Source organism: Acromyrmex echinatior, chromosome 1, assembly GCF_024713525.1.
Source record: "Acromyrmex echinatior isolate Ae372 chromosome 1, ASM2471352v2, whole genome shotgun sequence".
Taxonomy (NCBI): domain Eukaryota; kingdom Metazoa; phylum Arthropoda; class Insecta; order Hymenoptera; family Formicidae; genus Acromyrmex; species Acromyrmex echinatior.
Genome location: NC_141852.1, coordinates 3,067,745 through 3,083,707, shown reverse-complemented (window position 1 = coordinate 3,083,707; position 15,963 = coordinate 3,067,745). Strand labels below are relative to the sequence as shown.

The 15,963-nt window shown below is 33.5% G+C and overlaps 2 protein-coding genes across 10 annotated transcripts in view; one reads left to right on the top strand and one right to left on the bottom strand.

Moving 5' to 3' along the window:
• Nucleotides 1-610, top strand: part of LOC105148628 (uncharacterized) — a 53,403-nt gene extending 52,793 nt beyond the window's left edge. The window contains exon 8 of the transcript XR_846475.2: nucleotides 154-610. The gene's annotated coding sequence lies outside the window, so the exon portion shown is untranslated. The remainder of the gene's footprint in view (nucleotides 1-153) is intronic.
• Nucleotides 1-15,963, bottom strand: part of NfI (Nuclear factor I) — a 380,015-nt gene that overhangs the window by 236,849 nt on the left and 127,203 nt on the right. The gene's annotated exons all lie outside the window — the stretch shown is intronic.

Sequence of the window (15,963 nt, the reverse complement as noted above, 5' to 3'; positions counted from 1 at the left end):
GTATACTGATTTCTGAGGTTACAGCCTCAGAGTGGAAAAAATGCTTCGAAAATTGGTTCAAGCAAAAATGTATCGATCTTAAAGGCGAATACTTCGAAAAACAATAAAGCCATTTACCGAAGTTTACATGTTTTTTTTTCATATTATTTGCAGAAACTTTTCCAGCAGCCTACGTACACTACAACATTCTACTCAGCGGATGAAGGTGCAAAGAAGGTGAAATCTATAAATTCATCAATATCTCTCAGCGGATGATACTGAGGAACGGACTTTAATGGTAAGGATTCTTCGAATAGATCTGCCACGAATTGGCCTGAGGAAAAGAATCAGGTGGTGCTTCAAGGTAAGGAAGTGACTCTGAAGTTGGATATGGATAGGGTACGTCTAGAGAAGACAAGTGTTCATTAAAGGCATGAGAAAGGTCGGTGACAGGAGAATAGGAGGGTTTCAAGAAAGGCGGAAGAGAAAGAGGGGTGATAACTTGTGCTACCAGGAGTAAAACAGGAGGAGAACGTAGAGAGAAATGTTCTACAGAGGAATTCTGAGGCGGAATTGTTTCGTTGAGCAGCTGATTTCAGATGCAGCAGACACAATTGCGATGCCTCCGATTTTATTTATTTTCCCGCTTTTGGTATCGCTGAGAATTCTTAGCCCCGAACAAACACATTAAAAGGTTTTACTAATTTATCCTCCGAATAAAAAACAAACGAAAAACATAAAAAGGAAAGAAAAAAAATAAAGGAGTGGAAGAGGAAAAACATCTTACTGGTCGGTGACGGCAGTGATTTGTTGTTTGAAGTGTAGCTTCTTCTCCTTAATTAACTCTCAATCACCCTTTTTGCTAATGGTATCGGGATGGGTGCTGTTCAGAAAAATTCGCTCGGAGATGAAATCCGTTGATATCTCAGAGAGGTCGACGTAGCTTAGAGAGATCGACGTGATTAAGTAGTATAGTATTATTAATCACTAACTCGAATATAATCGAATATGGCTGACACTGTCACGAGTCAGAACAGAAAACGAGGAGTGCGAATGCAAATGTGTCTGATTGAATGGTTGTATGTCTTGTCTTCTAAAACCGCGGTTTATAGGAATGTCTTTAGAAAGGAAATTTTTGAGGGTTGAGTTCAGATTAGTAAAATTCTTTTCAGTGGGATCAACTTTTGATTTTTTTGATATTCATTGGAAGAAATGAACAAGAGGTCGGCTCTGCTTAGAGGTACAAAATTTGACTTGGTGATTAATTATTAGTGGACAGTTACTTCTTCTTCTAAAAGTTTCCTTTTTCATCCTAGGATTGGTCAAGGTTCAAATGTTTTTTTTTTAGAAAAAGAAAGGGAGTGAATTAAAATTCGGTATTTGTGTATATATGTATCAATAGTGTCATTCTTAATTTTACAACTTTTTCTTAAATTATATGCAGAAGGTTTGTTGTAGGATGCACACGTGCGGGACCAGCGCGGGACAATCAAACTTCCTTCTCAAGTGCCATATATTATTACAATTACAATTTTTAAGATTCTGGAATCATGGAAATCGGTTCGCGATTCGACTCTAATCTGTTTCTCTTTGAACAATTAGACATAACATTTTTTGGTACCAACAATACAGACTTTAGTAACAGTTATGTTTATTCTTTATTTGCGGCGTCTGGAAAGAAGTTTTTTACATCTTCTAGTAATCTTTTCAATTTTATAGCTTTCATCCTTGCACGTACATCAATTTTTATTTTCTTTTTGAATAACAGTTACAATGTTTAAAAAGAAAACATTGGATTCTCTTCTTAAATTTTCCTTGTTAGAAGGAAAATTTTATTATTTTCTAAGTCTTGGCATTTTATTTTAATTTTCGTAACTACGGAGAATTTTAACAAACGTTCATAAATGAAAAGAATTGTGAAATCTTCCAAACGTAACAGAAGAAAAAAGGAGGATTATGATAACTGTGGCCTCTCAAAATAAAAATTATTTTTGAAAGCATTTTTAGTAAGGAACACAAGAAAAATAGTAAAAAAAATTCAATCAGTAAAAATTCAATAATCAATATTTAATTTGATAATCATAATTCAATTTTACGATCAATTTGATAATAACTGTTTAGTAAACAATGATTGTCAGCTAAAATGTTATGAAGGTTATTCAGAACATTGACAAGATGTGTTAAGATTCTCATCTCCCTCTGCTACGGGGCGCACGACTTTCTACATGAAGCGACTTCTACTCTACTTCCCTACTGATATGGGATGCACGACTTTCCATGCGAAGAAACCCCATCTCCCCCCCCCTACTACGGAGCGCACAACTTTCCACGCAAAACGACGATTTTTTTGGTTTGTAAGTTATTTTGGTATCTGTTAGAGAATTTTTTAACTATTTTTCTTATATTCCTTGTTAAAAATACTTCCAAAAATCAATTTCATTTTGACGGGCCATAGTTATCGTAATTGTGCCAGGAAAAATAACGCGATAAAAAAGGCGAATCAAAGCGAAAACGAACAATCGACAAACAAGGAAAAAGAGTTTCCAAAATTAGACTCGCCAATTGACAAAGACAAAGGTAATATTAGTGAACATCGAATATTTTCAGAAATTCAACAACGCTTACGGCAGGCAAAAAAGATAAACTCTGAACTTATTTAAACATCTTCTTTCTCATGATCTCCGACGACGAGGAATGAATTTTCTGGAAATTTTAAATGCATTACATTATCTTAATGTCCGACATGCGGGAGTCTATCCTGCTAACAGACTGACAAGGATGTGGACGAGGTCTATTATTAGGTGCTTTCCAATTGTTTAACACATCTTAACACAAACGTACACAGGAATGCACAAAATGTAGTACACGATTCAATTGAAACAGAAATGTGTACGCTGTGCACGGTTTCGATCCGTTTTGGATAGATTTAGATTAAATGTAGTTTTTTCCGCCTGTATTATTGTAAATAAAAAAAAAGTAAAAGTGCCGGACACTCAATGTTTTTCAACCTCATTATAGCCGCCGCCGGTTAATAATATGTAATTGTTATTAGAAAACACAAGCTTACACAGTCCTCGGCTGAGTACAAATGTATAGTGTTATGTCGACGATAACGGGCAATTGGAACGCAACTTGTGTCGCCGTGTGTACGTAAGTGTCTAAGGATATTGGAAAACCCATTGTCGCTAACACAGACGATCACGATTGACCCAACTAGCATTGAGTCATCTTCTATATCGACAAACATGGAACAGGAATGTTTTGATAGCTACGGAATATTATCCTTGGACTCCAGATTCTTTTTACGTTTTCGTCGAAACTCCAGCATGTACCGCTGGAATATATATGGAATAATGATGCAAGGAATGCTTTCTCAAACTTGCGAGCATACTGCTGTGCATTTCTATATTTCATGTGTAATGGTTATAATCTTAGGCAGTTTCTTGTTCTAATCTGTTTACTGTAGATTTTACGCAATATATAATTGAACGATCGTTCAATTATACAATTATTTTATAAAATTTTTTTTTTTGTAAACATAAATCCAACAAATGCCATGCTGTATGCCGTTATATTCTATTGTACTGTATATCTGTATGCTTTTTTAAAATGTAAAATGTAAAAGAAATGCTTATTTGAAATGTTTATTTGTTCACTTTTTCCAATAAACATTTTGTTACTGCGTCTCGTCTATTTTTCTTAATCATATTCTCATTTCCTTTCATTAATCACTTTCTCCCGCATTTCAAGATTAGACAATGTAGAGTTTTAAAATAAACCTTTTAAAATAAACTATCACCTTCATAAATTACAGAAAAAATTTATTTTATAAAGCAAGTAAATCAACACACAGGTTACGACAGGACATGAATTTGTTTATTCCTGTTTTACCTCCTCTCTTTCCGGACAAAAAATCAGACAGATCAGAGATCCCTCCCCTCTCCCTTCCTCCTCCCCTTCCCCCTCTCTCCTTCTCTCACCATCCCTTCCTCTCCCTTCCTCTCTCTCTCTCTCTCCACAAATTGCTAAATCTTAGTTTCTTCTTTACTGCCGTTAATTGATTACATTCTTATTTGGATGATATGAGACAGACTATTCGGAATCTCGTAACTCGAAACTTTTTCCTATTGAACCGCCTCTTCCCGTGTGCCTCAAATCTCTGTTCTGGGGCTTCCCTTGTTTTTACTCTATTTGAGTGATTTTAGTGCGATACTAACATTTTTATAAAGATTTTTATAAAGAACTGTTGATCTATTTGCACTCTGAATTTCACAATTTGCGTGAGGCCATTCTCAGAGTTAATGAGGATATTGCTTGAATCTCAAACTGGGCTACTAACATTACTGTCTCTTAATTCTACGTACAATGATGAAAACTGTGATTATCAGAATATCAGATACATTGGATTAATTATCTTGGAAGAATTATCGAGGATTATAATCAATTATTCTGCTGTGGCGCTTGACAGTCCGATGCAATATTTGGATGTTTATTTGTCAAGTACGCTCTTATGGGAGAGGCAGATAATGAAAACAACTACAAGAGTCTATGCAACTCTCCGTCACTTCAAAATCTGCCATCTATTTACCGCCTTTTCTTATCACAGCTTATTGGCTCATTGATACAACCTCTGATTGACTATTGCTGTACAGTCTTTACATCACTGATGAACACAATTTACGTCTACAAATGTCTGAATGCTTGTGTTCGGTTCGTATTCCTGGTGAGGTATGATAAGTATATTACTTTGAAAAATTGCGTGGCTCAAGATTAAATCCAGACGCTTTTACTTCGTCGACTGTCTTATTGAATGATAAAATCTCAGATGCTCTTCAGAATCTCTTTTTTTGTAAATTCCAGCGAAAAGATGATTTCATTTCGCGTGAAACGAGAGTTTTTGATAGCATGCTTATCTCTCTCGCAACATCGTTGCAACGGAATTCTTCAAGCTCTTTTTTATATTTTTTACTATAGAATTTTGGAATAGTATACCAGTTGATATATGCTATACATCCATCCTTAATACATTCAAGTGAAAACTATAATTATCTATTCTGTAATAATTTTTTATTTTATATTTTTGATTCGCGTTCTTTTACTTCATATTTACATATATTGTACACACACAACACACACACACGCACTGTGTTTCGCGCTCGCGCGAAAAGAAAATGAACAATTTTTATCTTTTACTGTTTTTTTTTTGTGAAGTTGATAGTACTTGAATAAAATAATATTGAAAACTAATATTCAGCGATTTTCAATAATTAATACCTTGATAACTATTGCGAAAATACCTTGATAACTATTGTGAAAATTGCAAAATGGTAGAAGACTTTTCAATTTAGTTTAGTTCGCTCTACCAGCACACGAAATATTCTGTATGTACATACAAGGTTTTTGAAAAGATAAATATTTCATATAGAGACAAAATGTATTAAGAAGTAAAGTCCTCTACCATTTTATAATTTCCGCGATGGTTAACGAGTTATTAACTTATGAAAATAGCCAAGGCATGTTGTTTATAGACATTACGTACCTAGTGACGGTGAATGCGCGCCTCACCGCGCTGGGCATCCTATCCTGTCACACATTTGCATTTGGCGGTAGGCTGAACGAATTTGGCTATTTTCATAAGTTAATAACGCGTTAACCATTGCGGAAATTGTAAAATAGAAGATTTTTCTTCTCAGTTTAGCCCATTCTGTCTCTATGCGAAAGATTTATCATTACTTTTCAAACACCCTGCATATATGTATACACATACATATATATGTATATATACATATATATATATATACAATACATATATATATATTATATATATATATATATATATATATATATATACAATGTCTTTCATTTTAATCATCCCAAACAAATATCTCGAAAAATATGGAAGATACAAAAAAATGTTTCAGATAAAAGTTATATAGTTTCGAGGAGGAACATAACATGGTATAATTAGTTTGATCTTAGGTAGTTGTCAAGGTCAGACGAAGGTCACATTAAATTTTTTAAATAGAACCTCGCATTTTTTATTACATATTCTTGTAGCTTACCTCAAAAGCTTTCTGAAACACTATAATAAAATATTTTTTCATTACTTTTCGAGTTATGAAGCATTCTCGGCATTCTCAAGGGAATAAAATCTCTTGAATGTTGTTTAGAAACATGATGCAAAAAGAAGATAAGGAGAATAATCTCCAAAGGCTTTGATCTTGATAAATATTATCCAAGTCATGTTCCTAAACAACATTCAAGAGGTTTTAGCCATCGTTTTAGCACTTTGAGTAATGCCAATGCCGATGGTACTATAACTTTCGAGCTTCATAGTTCAAAAAATACTTAATGAAACAATATTTTATTATAGTGTTTTGGAAAGTTTTCGAGATGAGCTATAAGAATATGTAATGAGAAATAGAGAATTCCATTTCAAAAATTTAATGTGATCTTCATCTGATCTTGACAACGCCACCCAAGGTCAAACCAATAATATCATCTTATGTTCCCCTCGAAACCATACAACTTTTGTCTAAAACATTTTTTTGTATCTTCCATATTTTTCAAGATATTTACCTAGAACGATTAAAATGAAACACATACAGGATGTTTGGAAAATAATGTTAAATTTTTCGCACAGGGGAATTAAACTGAGAATGGAATTAAACTGAGAAGAAAAATCCTCTACCATTTTGCAATTTTTGCAATAGTTAACAAGATATTAATTGATAAAAATTGCTAAAAATAATATTCAATAATTTTTTACTCAAATACTTATCAATTTTATAGAAAAACTGTAAGAGACAAAAATTGTTTATTTTCTTTTCATAGAGGTCTAAGAATTTTTTTTAGAATTTTTTCAGAATTTTTTAATACTATATTTTCTCATGTTCGTAAAAATGAGAAAATGTAGTACTAAACAATTGATAAAAAATTCTGAAAAAATTCGTAGATTTCTATGAAAAGAAAATAAACAATTTTCATTCTTTGCAATTTTTCTGTAAAGTTGATAGTATTTAAGTAAAAAAATTATTGAAGACTAATTTTCGGTAATTTTTAACAATTAATATCTTGTTAACTATTGCGAAAATTGCAAAATAATAGAAGACTTTTCTACTCAATTTAATCCATTCTGCCCCTATGCAAAAGATTTATCATTTTCTAAACACCCTGTGTGTATATATATATATATATATATATATATATATATATATATATATATATACTCATTGACAAAAGAAAAGGCCACTAAATTTTAGCACAAATTTTTAATATTTTCAAAATAGCGATAACTTAATAAAAAATTATTGTATCAATACAAACTACAGCTAAAATTAAAGCGTGAACATTCTCTTTTATGACTATGGAGATCAAATGTGAGTTACACAAAATGTATAAACACAAAATGACGAATATTGAAGGTCGCAAAATAATTTAAAACAATTTTTTTTGTTAAACTGTTGCACGCTGCACTGCTCAGAGTAATTGGCTGCATGGCACAAAAGTGTACGAGTCTTCAAGCTCATTGATTTCCGGACAAATTCATATTTGAAATATTTTTCTATAATTTTTTTTTTACAAAATTATAGCGTTTTAAAGAAAGTGTTGCGAAACAGGCAACTTTTTCTTATAAACTTAATATAATTCAGAAATTATTGTAGGAAACTTTATTAGAAAAGAAATTAAATTTCAAATTTTAATTCTTTTTAATTTTATACAAGTGCATGCGTATTTCCTGCTTTCGACATTATCAGGATCGGCGTGGACATGACAGGAATCTGATCCCGCACGCGCGCGTATGTGTGTGTGTGTTGTGTATGCTTTAGTAATGTGTATTGCCTCCTTTCGCATTTATCTATTCATGTATTCGTCGGAGCATAATGATAATTAAAATTTAAATGTCTTATTTCTTCTTCTCAGATTATGTCATTCTTTCTGCATAGTGTTGAGGAGGCAACACACATTATTAAATATTTTAGTAATGTGTATTGCCTCCTTAAAGTTTCCTACAATAATTTGTTTCTAAGTTGTACTAAATTTACAAGAAAAAGTTGTCCGTTTTGTAACACTTTTTTTAAAACGGTGTATAATTTTGTCAAAAAGGATCGTAAAAATTGATCCAAATATGAATTTGTTTGGAAATCAATAAGCTTGAAGAATTATACTTTTGTGCCATGCAGCTGATTCCTCTGAGCAATGCAACAGTTTAAAGAAAAAAAATTTTTAACTATTTTTCGATGTCTGCTTTCAACGTCCGCCATTTTGTATTACATTTTATGTAATATACTTATATAATGTATTACATTTTTTATATTGCATAACTCACAAATTTGATTTGAATTCTCCATGGTCATCAAGAGGAATGTTCAAGCTTTAATTTGAGCTGTAGTTTATATCTCGATATGATGATTTTTCATTAAGTTATCACTATTTGAAAATATTAAAAATTTATACTAAAATTTAGTGGTCCGTTTTTTTTACCAGTGAGTGTATATATCTTTCAGTGAGTGTATATATCTTTCTCAATCACATTCTTATATTACTTTAATAAGCTTTTGCATCACTGTTTGAATTCTATATTTAAATTAATTAATAAATATAAGAATTTATCAAAATCTAGTTTCAAACTAATACTGTTTTCAAATTAATGTGTCCACTTTGTTCCATTAAAAAAATATTTATTAAGATATGTGGGTAACTATTAATTTACATTTAGATCCCGAATTTACTCCAAATTTATCCTGAATTTAAAACGGACATTGAAAATTTGCAAACTTGCCATTAGAGAGTTTAAACAGTGACAGCAAAGCTTAGAATTATTAAAAGGAATGTGATTGTGAAAAAAAAAAAGAATTCGTGAAAAAAGGGAGAATATAAGAATATATAAGGACAGTGTTAATGACAAGAACGTTAACAAGAACATTAACACTTTTTATTGATCCGTCTCCAATTTGGCTTATGTAGTATTGTATTTTTATTTATTAAATTTAATTATTGTGTGAAATAAGGATAATTGAGAGCAACCGCAGTTAACATCAGCGTATCTATTCACATATAATGGTTACATATATAAATAATTTTTACATCATTTCTTTGATATGTGCACATACATTTTGAAAATTTTAAAGTCATGTTCAGATCCACCAAGAAAAATCCATGATTTCAAAAATTTCATAATTAGTTGTATGTGCTGAAGATGGTTTTAATATAAGTCGAAATGTTCAAATCGTATGTGTAGATAACCAAGAAATAATGTAAAAATTACTTATATGTAACCATTATATGAATAGATATACGCGATTGCTCTCAATTGCCCTTATTTCACACGATAATTAAATTTATTAAATTTAAGAGCCAAAGATTAAATTAAATTCAGACTTAATAATTTTATAATTTGTTTTTTTTTATTTAGTATTTAAAATCACTTATCTCAGAATTTTTAGTATTTAGAATCATACAGGAAAGGAAATATATGCTGAATGAATTATTCGAAGTTATGATGAATCATTATTTTTCAATGAAAATGGAAAAATCTATAAATCCTCATATAAGCGACATAAATCGAGTGAACACCAATTTTGGTCTCTTTTCGACTTTTTTATAAATTTCATTTTTTTCAATATAAAGTATTCTCCATATAAATTTTATACCAAATAATGGATAAATATAAAAGATGATATTTTATTATTTTTTTTTATATCAAATTTTGTGTTATTTTAATATCAAACAAAATTTTTTGTTTTCCATCTATGCATTTCGAAAAAATATGAAAAAAGCAATATAATTTAAAAAAGTGTTCATTCACTGCGAGAGCTACAAAAAAAGGTTATTAGAATTTTTCCGAATTTGCTAGTGTAATGAATTTTGTACTTTAGTAATGTATCAACTATTATACATATGTATATATTGTCTATTAATAATTTAATATATGTATCGTAGTTTTATTGTATTTTTTTAGGTGAAGCTTATATAATAATATAAACATTTTTTAGTTATTTTTTAGTTATTCAATAAATATATTAAGCTTACAGAAGTAAAAATCATCTTTTTCTTCAAAGAAAAGATGATTAAAACAACATATTTTTTTACACCATGCACACCTTATGATTTTTGAGCAAAAAGTGCAAATTTTTTTTTTAATGTGGTTGTATCCCAAAATGAATTTTCTTAAAAAGATACAATCAAAAAATCAAAATGCTTCGATCTATCTAAAAATTACACAGAATATTATTTAAAATGAAACTAATACTATATTAAAATTTCAAACCGATTGACCGTGTAATTTTTAAAAAGGAAAGAGCTAAAGTTAGAGTTATGCATGGTGTCATATGACATATGCATTGAATGATTGATATATTACATAATTAAACTTACTTTTAAAATCCTTCGAGCCATAAAAAAACATATAAATAGTTACAATAAATACCTTTTTCTTTATCTCCTTGCAAGAATTTTAACTCTATTCACCATGTAATTATATAGCAAGCAAAAGCTGATAGTAGGAATGCCAACCTCATTTTCAGAATGCAACGTTATCGATAATCATTGAATATAAAACATTAAATTATTTCCATTTTCTAATAATAGAATATTAATATTATGATTCATAATTAAAAATTAGCAATCAATGTTATCATTTAATTTTAATAAATCATAAATTTCTTTCTTATTATTAAAGCCTTTTCTTATTATTAAAAGATTTTCATATATTAGAGGTTGGTATTATTAAAGTAGAACAATAGCGTACTCTCCTCACCACTTACCCCGCAAGTGATCAATAGTACATCCTTAAGATTTGTTTGAAATTTTTACTATTTGAAGATAATGATATTCTCTATATTTTGAAGGGGGAGGGATTGGCATGTTTAAAAGATAATTGCATTTGAAGTTAGTACTTTTAACATGTGCTAGACAAGGAGTTCTCTGTACCAGACAAGGAGCGACAGTACATTTTCAATTATAGCACAAAAATGGTATTTAAAAATTCGCTCAAAAACTAAAGATAAATATAATACGAAAAACTATAAATAAATATTATATAATACGAATCTTCTAAACCGAAAAAAATGGGGAATAACCAGGCAAATATTACAAAGAAAGACTTTAGAAAATTGTTTTACTACTTCACTAATATCCATTTCGTTTATCAACTCATTCTCAAATACTGGCGCACAGAAGAGTGTGAGTATTTAACGTGCGATACCTGCATTTAAGCTTAACTCACACGACTCCCATGAGCGCGGGATCTGGAATACTAGGTTGATCAAAAAGGTTCCGGAATTCATTCAGAAAATTCAAAATACAAGTTTATTCATCAAAAGTGATATTGTCCCCTTCAAAGTACTCTCCAGCGACTGCAACGCACTTATGCCAGCGCTTGATCCAGCTCTCGAAACATTTCTGGAACTCTATTATTGGTATAGCCATCAGAGCCGTCTTCGATTTTTCCATTACCTCCTTTCGGCTGTTAAAATGTGTTCCCCGCAGTGGTTTTTTGACTCGATCGAACAGAAAAAAATCGCAGGGAGCCATATCGGGTGAATTCGATGGCTGTTTGATGGTATTCGTTTTGTTCTTGACCAAAAATTCACGGATAATGATGGCACTGTGCGACGGTGCGTTATCATGGTGCAAAATCCACGAGTTGTTTTCCCACAAATCCTTTCTTTTTTGGCGAATTGCTTCACGCAAACGTCTCATAACGCCCAAATAATACTCCTTATTAACTGTCTGACCTTCTGACAAAAATTCGTGATGTACAATACCGTTGTAATCCATGAAAACCGTGAGCATCGCTTTCTTTTTCGACTGAAAACGACGTGGTTTTTTTGGTCTTGGCTCATTTGGAGCTCTCCATTCACTCGCCTGATGTCTGGATTGCGTGTCGTACTCATAAACCCACGTCTCGTCTCCAATAATGATGCGTTTGATGAATGTTGGGTCGGATTCATTCTCGGAAATCATGTCTTTGGCGATGTCAACGCGGTCCCTTTTTTGCATGAAATTCAGTTCCTTCAGGACCAACTTTGCAGCAACACGGCGCAAACCCAAATCATTAACTACAATGTCCTGAACGGATCCATAAGCAATGTTTAAGTCCTCTGCCAGCTCTCTGATAGTTAATTTGCGGTTATTGGCCAACATTTTTCTCACTTTATTGATGTTTTCGTCGGTTTTCGATGTCGACGGCCTGCCACTGCGTTCGTTATCCTCGATGGATTCACGACCACTTCTGAAGCGTTCATGCCACTCGTAAACGGTTGTTTTCTTTAGAACATCACTGCCGAAACAGTTTCCCAACATTTCCAAGGTTTTCGCACCATTGAATCCATTTTTAACGCAAAATTTAATACAAACTCGTTGTTGCAAATTCAACTCCATTTTTAAAACTGTAAAAAATCGAAAACACGCGCAGAGGTAGATGTACTCAAGACGGCGTAATTTTTACAAATGTCAAGCTATGGCGATAAAATTTGATGGAAATGTCAATGATAGATGTGGCAACCTAGTCAAAAAAAAGAACTCAAATCAGCTGACTCAGAGCATCACCTGGTGGTCTCTTCCGGAAACTTTTTGATCAAGCTGGTACATCCGATCAGCGCGTCACGGCTATACTGAGATTCCCAGTCGCGCTCACGGGATGTAGGTCCCAACAAGCAACTCACTGATTGGAGCGAGTGGACTATCCACGCTACCAGCTAAGCAGACTTGTTCCCGAGCATGATATGCAGTTCACCCGTCGGAGCCAAAGGCCCCTAATCAGCATGTAGTTATCAATCATACCACCGCGAATCCTACCCATGACTGAGCGCGGGCAATTGCCAACACCCGTGGTACCAATCTAGATCATCGGTTGGATCGTCGTAGCCTAGGCTATTCCCAGTTTGCCTACACACGCAACACTGGTCGGCCAGCGCTTCGAGTGCCGCCGGGACGCTACTTCCCGGGGACGCTTCACAGGAATCGCTCAGCAACCCAACCCCGGGCCTAGCCCCGAGGCAGAGCGCCGAGCTTTCAACCTGATCAGTATCCTCCCTACGTAAGCTAAAAAGCTTATTGGCTCATCTATGATCCTGAAGCAATTAAGTGATTAGATAGCCTCGAGCTTTATAGGAACAAGCTGACATTATGTGGGGCGCCGATAAAACTCGAGTTCGGTAGCCCCTCGGAATATCCTTCGGTATTCGAAGAACGGTAGGTCGCGAGTCGAAACGTACAAGGCGTCGAACCACCGCCCGAATACTGGCGCACAGTAGGGAAATAAAAATTATTGTTCAAAAAATTGCAATCTGCAGCAACTTTTGAATTTTTTTTCACCGCCGAACGATGCCCTCATACGCTGGTGCTTCGAGTACTTGCCCCCCAACAAGCCGTTTCTGTACGATACAACTACCTTAAAATCACGATAAGAAAGATAAAAAAAACCAAAATTGATGTTCACTTAATTTATGATGCTTATATGAGGATTTATAGATTTTCGATTTTTACTGAAAATTAACAATTTATCATAACTTGAATAATTCATTCAACACGTAATTCCTTATCTACGAGATTCTAGATTTCAAATATTAAACAAAAACACATGAATCAAATTAGCGATCCAATAAAAGTGTTACTGATTAGATAGATGTGTGAGAAGAGGTCAGAGTCCAGTCAATTGTAGTTGAAAAGAAAAATATGTTATTATAAGAAGAACGACCGTATATGAATAAATCAAATAAAATAAAGAATGCCGAAAAGTCAAAGTTAGATGTTACGAATATATTTAATCAATTTTTTGTTCTAAATGTGATTGCGCGCCGATAATTGTCGGATTTTCAACACAATCATTATGAAGCATTTTAATAACCCTTTCTAAATAAAACTCCTAAAAAACGGAAAAAAATTTATTGTGAAAAATATTATCTCAGCTAGGTTTCGAACCTGGGACCTCTCAACTTGCCGGGAAATGTCTTAGCCAACTCGATCACTGAGGCTTTGGAAATATTCCTCGTAATAACCGATATGTATAGAGAGAACGCGTTATTTAAGCCGCGTGTATAAACATTATAAGAAGAAGTTTCTTTCCGTTTTTTAGGGGTTTTATTTAGAGGTTCACGGTTTTTCGATTTGTGATTTTCTATGAAACAAACACCAAGGCAAGAATCTGAAGAGCTTTTTAAATGTGTTGAGTTCACGATGAATAAAAGGGAGTTGGTATCAATTGGATATGTTACAAATGAACCAGCCATTCACAGCGCTTGAACAGTGGAAAGCTCCAAGACACTGTGAGTGGCTGTGTTCAATCGTAACGTAGTTAATCGGAATCCTTCTATAAAAGAGCCTCTTCTCCTTCTAAAGTTTAAGACTTGTGAAAAAAGGCGAATGTGGGAAAGAAGCAAATCAACCGCGGTGAGAAAGAGGGATCCTAATTTTCTAACAGAAAATAGATTAGAACTAAGAAAACGAAGCCCGATAACCTGCAATAAAAATTCAAAGTAGGACAGGGCCCTTATTATGGAACAAGGTCAGAATGGATTCCGATCGAAATTATTCAATTATTCCCTAGATTTCTATTGTGTTTTTTAGGGAAAATAGAATAATTCTGACTGGAGTTCATTCCAACATGTTCCATGATAGGTACCACTCAAGGAACCACTCTGGCATTCTAAAACCTTCGTCAAGGAAAAATAGGATCCTATAATCTGTAGAGAAAGGATCATTCCTCCCAGAAGGATTGTCGAGATGACAATTTCAAAAAAAAGAAGGAGGACAAATTAGGCAAAGATAACTTGTGTCAAATTGCCCTTGGGTTCATGCCAATTTGAATAAGCAGCATGAAACAAACGTATTTCCAGGACTACGAGCAGATATTTTGTTGTTGAAAACGCCTGAAGCCCGTATTAGATGAATTGATGATTACGTTTAACATTTGATGATTAACGGTCCTCTTTAGCCAATCACAATGAGTTCGCTGCATTGATTAGTTAACAGAACCAAGCAATCGCTCATAATAATCGTCTAATAAGAACTTTACGCTAGATATCGACAAATTTCGGCATTCCATGATTATTTCCTGTTTTACGTTGCTGATCCCAATAAACAAGTTCAATTTCTGAAGTATACATGGTGCGTCACCAAAATCCGGACAAATCAAACAATTTCTTTAAACAAAATGTTTTTAATGAAAAATGAAATATTACAAAAAAATCTTTTTACATAGCACTTGGGGGATCCCTGTAGAGCACAATTATTCGATATATCCCCCATTAGCTTGAACGACGCCCTCTATTCTCGGTCTGAAGCGTTTGCATGCACGTTGTAATGTAGCGTTGTCCATGCCGACGAATGCTGCCTCAGTAGCGGTCCTTAATGAGTCTCTCACATTGGGAGAGACTTGTTTGTAACCCTTTCAACTACACTCCATACATAGTAGTCCGAGGGATTTAAATCTGGGCTATTGGTAGACTAGAGGCGAATAACTTGGCTTGTCCTATCAGCCTCAGAAAGCATCCGTCATATCTTTAATGTGTACGATTTGTATCGAAGATCCTCCTTGACAATTCAACGCATTGTTGCGTCGCAACATTAATTCGCTTACATCAACAATTGATGCTAATTTTCGCAACGATTGTCCTGGATCATCCGAAATCAGCGCTTGAGTTCTTTCAACGACTGCGGTGCGATCTTTCGAGTGACTCTTTCTCATTGACATACTGGACCTTCGTTGGACTGTTCTAAAGTCCTATATTTTACCACAACGTCATAAACGGTTGATTTCGGGTATCCAAAAAACCAAATTATTTCCGTACCCAAAAAACCGAATTATTTCCGTTGCCCAGCGCGAACGCCTTCGATGATCGCGGCTCTTCGATTATATTCCGCACTTGATTTCAACATCGCGGCCATTTTGAGAATATGACTGTTTATTAGAACCATCAGGCTTTCTTAGACGCCAACAACAATCTCCGGCGGAGGCATAATATAGCGGAAAATTTAAAT